This window comes from Triticum aestivum, chromosome 4B, assembly GCF_018294505.1.
Source record: "Triticum aestivum cultivar Chinese Spring chromosome 4B, IWGSC CS RefSeq v2.1, whole genome shotgun sequence".
Lineage (NCBI taxonomy): Eukaryota > Viridiplantae > Streptophyta > Magnoliopsida > Poales > Poaceae > Triticum > Triticum aestivum.
This window is the reverse complement of record NC_057804.1, coordinates 84,950,555-84,956,842: the sequence shown is the minus strand read 5'-3', so window position 1 is coordinate 84,956,842 and position 6,288 is coordinate 84,950,555. Positions and strand designations below refer to the sequence as shown.

Sequence of the window (6,288 nt, the reverse complement as noted above, 5' to 3'; positions counted from 1 at the left end):
CCACGTGTCGCGCTCTGGACGCTCCATCCGGATTTTGTTTTTTTATTTTTACGCACGCGTTTTCGGCTTTTTAAAAGTTTTTTTCCGGTTTTTTTACCGGTCTTCCCTAGCTTTTCGACCAAAAAAAATTCAAAATTTTTTTTTTGCGCAAAAAAACACATTTTTTTCGCGAGAGTCATGATTTTGTTTTCGCGAGAGGCACGGTTGTGCGTTCGCGAGAGGCACGGTTGTGCTTTCGCGAGAGGCACGGCCGTGCCTCTTGGAAACGAAAAAAAATGTGTTTTTTGTTTTTCTTTTCTTTCGCGAGAGGCACGGTTTTGCTTCCGCCAGAGGCACGGTTGTGCTTTCGCGAGAGGCACTGGCGTGCCTCTTTCGGAAAGGGAAAAAACGCGTTTTCTATTATTTTTTCTTCCGCCAGAGGCACGGTTTTTCTTCCGCCAGAGGCACGGTTGTGCTTTCGCGAGAGGCACGGGCGTGCCTCTTCCGGAAAGGGAAAAACACGTTTTTGTTTTTTTTTCTTTCGCGAGAGGCACGATTTTGCTTCCGCCAGAGGTACGGTTGTGCTTTCGCGAGAGGCACGGGCGTGCCTCTTTCGAAAAGGAAAAAAAACGCGTTTTCTGTTTTTTTTCTTTCGCGAGAGGCACGGTTTTGCTTCCGCCAGAGGCACGGTTGTGCTTTCGCGAAAGGCACGGACGTGCCTCTTTCGGAAAAGGAAAAAAATGCTTTTTCTGTTTTTTTTCTTTTGTGAGAGGCACAGTTTTGTTTCCGCGAGAGGCACGGTTGTGATTTCGTCAGAGGCACGGGCGTGCCTCTTCCGGAAAGGGAAATAAACCCGTGTTCCCGGTTCAGTTTTTTCGTCGGTTTTTTCGTCCGGTTTTTTCGTGAAAAAAAAGTTTGTTAAAACCTATCAACATGGGATCTAGTTTTGAAGATTTCGACGCGAGGAATCCAATGGCGAAAGCGGTTCGAGATTTGGGCGCACGTTTAAGAGATAAAACATTTTGAATAAATGGATCTACGAAAAAAGGGAAAACTCCCAGGTTGCGACAAGTGGCGCACATGCAGCGCGCCACTTGTCGCAATCTGGGGAGGTTGGAGTGATCTCCGCAAGGAATACTCCTTAATTAGTGATTTCGCGATTAGTCCCAATCAACTTCCCATTAAGCCGACTGGACCCCCTGCCTAAGGTGTAGAGGCCTGTCGGCTACCCCTAGACCGAAATGCTACTAATCGGCCTGCTGTTGGCTGATTAGGCCCAGTTGGCCTGCTGTGGGCTGACTAGGTGTATTATTTATTTATTTTTATATCCAATGTAATATTTCTGAAAATTCATAAAAGAAGTGTATTATTTTAAAAAAAATTAGCGCCCTCGAGCACCCAAATGCCAATCCTAGTCCGAGGCTCCCAACGGTAATAAAATATCGACGCCCCGCGTTGCCGACCGACCGACCTCTCCTGTCCTGCCCACCCGGCACCCGGTCCGGATCCAACCCCAACCCCCGCCCACCACCACCAGCTCCACACTCCCCTTTGCTTCCCGCCGCCCGTCGAAGCCGTCTCCGGCGAGGACCCGACCGGCGACACCGCCTCTTCCCTGGCGGCGCCCTTTCCTTCCTCCCCGCGCTCTGGCCGTGGCTCCTCCTCTCTTCGTCCGGGGCCCCAGGTCACCTCCTCGCGTCTGGTTTGGGTTCACTCCTCCTCGGTTCGTCGTCCGTCCGCTTAGGCTTAGAGCGAGCGCCCGATTTGATTTTGCTCGTGCTCGGTTCTTTGGTTCACAGGTCGCGCGTGGTTTGGTTTTTCTCGTCCTCGCGGTCGCCTGTTTGGGGCCGCGCCTGGTTTGATTTCGCTCGTCCCTCGCCCTCGTCTGTGCAGAGTCGCGTCCGATTCGATTTCGCTCGTCCTCGCCGTCGTCCGTGTAGAGTCGCATCCGATTCAATTTTGCTCGTCCTCGCCGTTGTCCCGATGCGTGCGCTCGCTCGCTCGCATGTTCTTTGGTCGTCTCCTCTCGCCGGGGTTCTCCATCTCGTTTGCGAACTAGCAATTCTTTCTGCGTGCGCTTTCGTGTTCGCGTCAGTTGCAGGAACGAACGGGCCTGGTTTCGAAATTGGATTAGTTTATCGTGCTAGTTGAGATTGGTTCCGTCACCTGCGTTGCTCTTGGTGATTTTCAGAACTCAAACGCATGCTCTCTTGTGATACTCTGTCAGTTCTTGTTGGCCCTCTGTCAGTTCTTGTTGGCCCTCTGTCAGTTCTTGAGTTCCAGGGTCCGTTAATTCTTGATTGCTTGCTGTAACCCGACTAGGCATGTGTGCAGTCATCCTAGGTGCAGAGACGCTTGTTCTGATGGTATATACTGTTTATGCTTGTTCTGACGGTGTATACTGTTTATGTTATTTCCAATTTGTTTCTTTTTACCATGCTTTGCTTATGTGTTCCGAGTTGAAAACTTTTACGAATTACAAGAGTGCAAACCATGTGGCCTGCTTGACTAATTGAACACCTGTTGGACAAGGTTCCTTCTTTTCTTTCTGATGTTGCTATTTCCATGTAACTGCTCATCATAGGAGTACTAGATGAGGTGCTGCTAGTTAGTTCTCCTTAGACTTCCTTCTAGATTGCATAGCATAACTCCAGAACTTTTTCATTGCACACCTGGGCATATATTTCTGTTGTGAGCATAACTCCAAAATTTATTTATCCATGGGATGGAAGCACGTTCACCACATGTTCTTTTATCAATGCTACTAACTTCTGTCATGTCCCTTTCCTTCGGACAACAATTTCAACGAACCTCTAACGTGGACATGTGTTGCTTGTTTTCTTGTTTTCTTATATCCAGTTGACTAGCACAACTTATGTTGTGACATTTGTTAATCCCCAGTTAGTGTGCCTGAAAAATTATTGTTTGTCCTGTTAAATCTTGTGGCATCAACTCGGTATTGTGATTAATGACCTAGTATTTGTTTAGTGTAGACAGCTAACTTCTTTTTTCTTAAATTTTTAGTGATATGCGTGTTTTGTTATGTCTTATGTTGATAGTATATTCTTCTTTTTCGTATTACTCATGTCCAGGTACTGGAATAATGCTTTTCTTCATTTGCCTAGACTTTGTGACAATTAATTTATAGTGCGATCATTGAGCTTCTAACATCCCATTGCGTAAAATTCTGTTGTAATGTTTGTTGGATCATTGAGTAATTAATTGATTCTGAGTTTGTTAGATCATTGAACTTCTGCGTGCGCTTCTGTTATCTGAGAGACACTCACGATCCTGTGTTTCGTGTTTGCGGCGGAGCGATGAACGGTTACGTTTTGTGTTCCTGCGTTTCGTGTTTGCGGCGGAGCGATGAATGATTACGATTCGTGTTCCTACGTTTCGTGTTCGCCGTTCTGGTTTGAAGGATTACAGAGGTAGGGAGAGGCCAAAGCAAGGTTAGTTTTAGATTGTTTCCGTCGCTGCGTTGTTCGTCGGCGATTTCCAGACCTCAAACGCATGCGCCCGTGTGATACTCTGGTTTGGCTCACTGGTCGTTACGGTTGTTCTTATGTTCTTGAAAAACCCCATCTTATACGCAGAGATGGGGTGATTCGTTATGGTTCTTCTGATGGTTGCTTATGTTCTTTCGAATTGGGTTCTTTTTGTAATGCTTTGCTTATGTTCCCAATGTCTGTTTTTCCATATACGGGGATGTGTTCAGAGGTGCAAACCGTGTAGGCTGTGCTATGGTGTGTTTTATAGATGTGGAACGTAGAAATATTGATATCAGTTCTGTGCTAGTATACTAGATATGGTGTGTTTTATCCAAGTTATTAACCACATCTCTTAAATTTTTTCCTTGAGATGGTACATGTTTATATGACAGGAGTGATTGATGCCCTGACGAATATAATCATTTATGTTAACTTGGTATTGGTATTTCCTGATCATAGGTAACACACCAGTACTAGTTTAATGCAGACAACTGACTATTCTTTTTATGTGAACTTTTTTGTGATATTTGTGTTATGTGGATATCATATCCTAATGCTTTTCTAAGTAGTTAAGGTACAAACTTGTGGATCTGGACATGTCACATTTGCTCTTTATTGTGTTGCTAAGGACACTGAACGTTCTGGCTGGGCCAAATCAGGTACACTTGATTTTATGTGTAATTGATGTTCTCTGCCACATCATGCTCAGCTTGTGCTTGCCAAATGGATCTCCGGGAACAAATTGTTCGTAATAAATGAACAAATTGCAGAACTTGTGGCTGTGCTATTTACCCACTTGCTTTTGCACATGTTGTTAAGAAGAAGAAGAAAAACATAAACCCTGTTATTTTAAAATGGTGTATTTACCATTCTGATGCGCATAAACTGAGAATGGTCACCATATACTGTAGGAAGTGTTTCTATGGATCAAATCTGTAATGGAAGAGAATGGGAGTAACATTACAACTGACCAACTTAAAGATTATGTATGGAAGACACTGAAGAGTGGAAAGGTAGCTTATCACAGACAGAGTTATATCTATTCAATTATCAAGCACTAATTATTGTTCAAGGACTATAGTTTTATAATACCTCATGATCTTGTTTGTGAGTAGAGAAAATAATGCAATATCGGGAATTACGGTTGCCACTCATTTCATGCTCACATGGGTTGCATTGTAGAAACCTAAATATCTATGTATAGCTTCATGCATCATGTCCCTCTTATGCACCGCATTTCAGAAATCTAAATATCTAGGTCTTATTTAAAGTTAATGTTTGGGAGTTCTTGTTGAAGTTGCAATTTATAATGTCTCATGGGTTTAAACTTTGTTAAGCTACTGAACAGTCACTGAAATTAGCCATTAATGAGTAGTATGATTTCTACTTATCGCAATCATGTGAAAAGGTCTTAGCTATTCATATTTCTAGGTATTAGCCACCATCAAAGTAAACAAAGATAGAATAAGGTCTTAGCCATTAATTTTTATTGAAAGATTATGTAGATCGAAGCTGGTTAATTTATACCTTTGCAGAAACATGTACAAAGAATGCCTGCATCATGCTTGTCATCTTGTGAAAGAAATCATCCAGTGAATTTATTGCTATTCCAGTGTCTTCATGTAAATATCATAGAGAATGTTTATCTCTAGATTTGTTTCACTACCACAAATAACTGACATAATATCTGTTTCTTGACTTTGTCTTGTTGTTATTATGTAAATAAGTGTTACAACATTCTTGATCTATAACCGTGCTGGTTATCTATATGCAGGTTGTAGTGATTAGAGAGAAGCTTTCAGGACTTTATGGATCTGAACAACAATGGTTGAGAGCAACACAAATGCTTAGTGGCATTGAGTTGGACTCAGGAATCAGGTTGAAACAAGCTTTTGTCTCTCTTTACATGTCATTGGATTTTCTAAGTCTGGGAAATCTGACCATCTTCTTAAAAACCAGGATGCTTGATGACACAAACAAATTATCCAAGTGTGTCCAGATTGCATGACTCTATTTGGAGGTTAGTCTTGTTTTTAACCTTTGTCGTCATTGCATTGTCAGCTAGACTAATGTAGTTCTTCATTTTGTGTGATGATGATGCAGTGAATGCTGAAGCTTTTATCAACAAAGCCTCGTTTTTGGTCACAAACAACAACCAGGAAGTTCTGAACTTACAATACAAGGTTTGTTGGTTCAGAAACAGTTTAATAATCTATCTGTCTACAACTAAGGATAAAAATTTAGTTCCCTTCTTATATCTATTGTAGGTCCGCTATGCGAAAATTTTAGATCTAAAGCGTAAATTCTTGGAAGCTGCACTTCGATACTCTGGTATCTCTCAAATTGAGCAGCGCCAAATTGGGGATGAGTAAGGATTACTCCATTCAGTTGTAGATTTGTTTCTCTCTTCTGCAATTTACTCCCTTTTAATGTTCTGTCTTGTATGGTTCTTTGTTGACTTGCTGGTGTAGTCTCAGTGGAACATATTATTATTCCCTTTCAGGAACGAAGATATGAATCACCCTCACCCCTCTAGAGAAATCAGTTTACTCATTCAAGTTCTGGAGTTTCATAGTTTTCTGAGTTTACTTCAGTCTTGCATGTATTAGCTTCCTCTTTGTGCCCCTATCTATGCCTATTTCTTGTGTGCAAACGCTCCATTCTATGTGTGCATGTGACTTGATGGTCAATATGTGTGTGGCTTGACTATGTGAGTGTGGCTTGATTATGTGTGTGGCTTGATTGTGTGTGTGGCTTGGCTGTGTGTGTGAGATTGTGTGTGGCTTGACTCTGTGTTTACTCATTCAAGTTCTGGAGT

General features: G+C 42.5%; 1 long non-coding RNA gene across 3 annotated transcripts in view; it reads left to right on the top strand.

Annotated features, from left to right (window-relative positions):
• Positions 1-1,474: 1,474 nt before the first annotated feature.
• LOC123091161 (uncharacterized) overlaps positions 1,475-6,288 on the top strand; it is a 7,189-nt gene continuing 2,375 nt past the window's right edge. The window contains exons 1-7 of one of the 3 annotated variants that reach the window (XR_006442933.1): positions 1,475-3,929; positions 4,045-4,129; positions 4,382-4,483; positions 5,245-5,348; positions 5,430-5,490; positions 5,574-5,653; positions 5,738-5,838. This is a non-coding gene — a long non-coding RNA (uncharacterized lncRNA). Of the gene's footprint in view, positions 4,130-4,381; positions 4,484-5,244; positions 5,349-5,429; positions 5,491-5,573; positions 5,654-5,737; positions 5,839-6,288 lie in introns of all 3 variants that reach the window. The other 2 variants (XR_006442932.1, XR_006442931.1) reach the window with 2 other exon arrangements.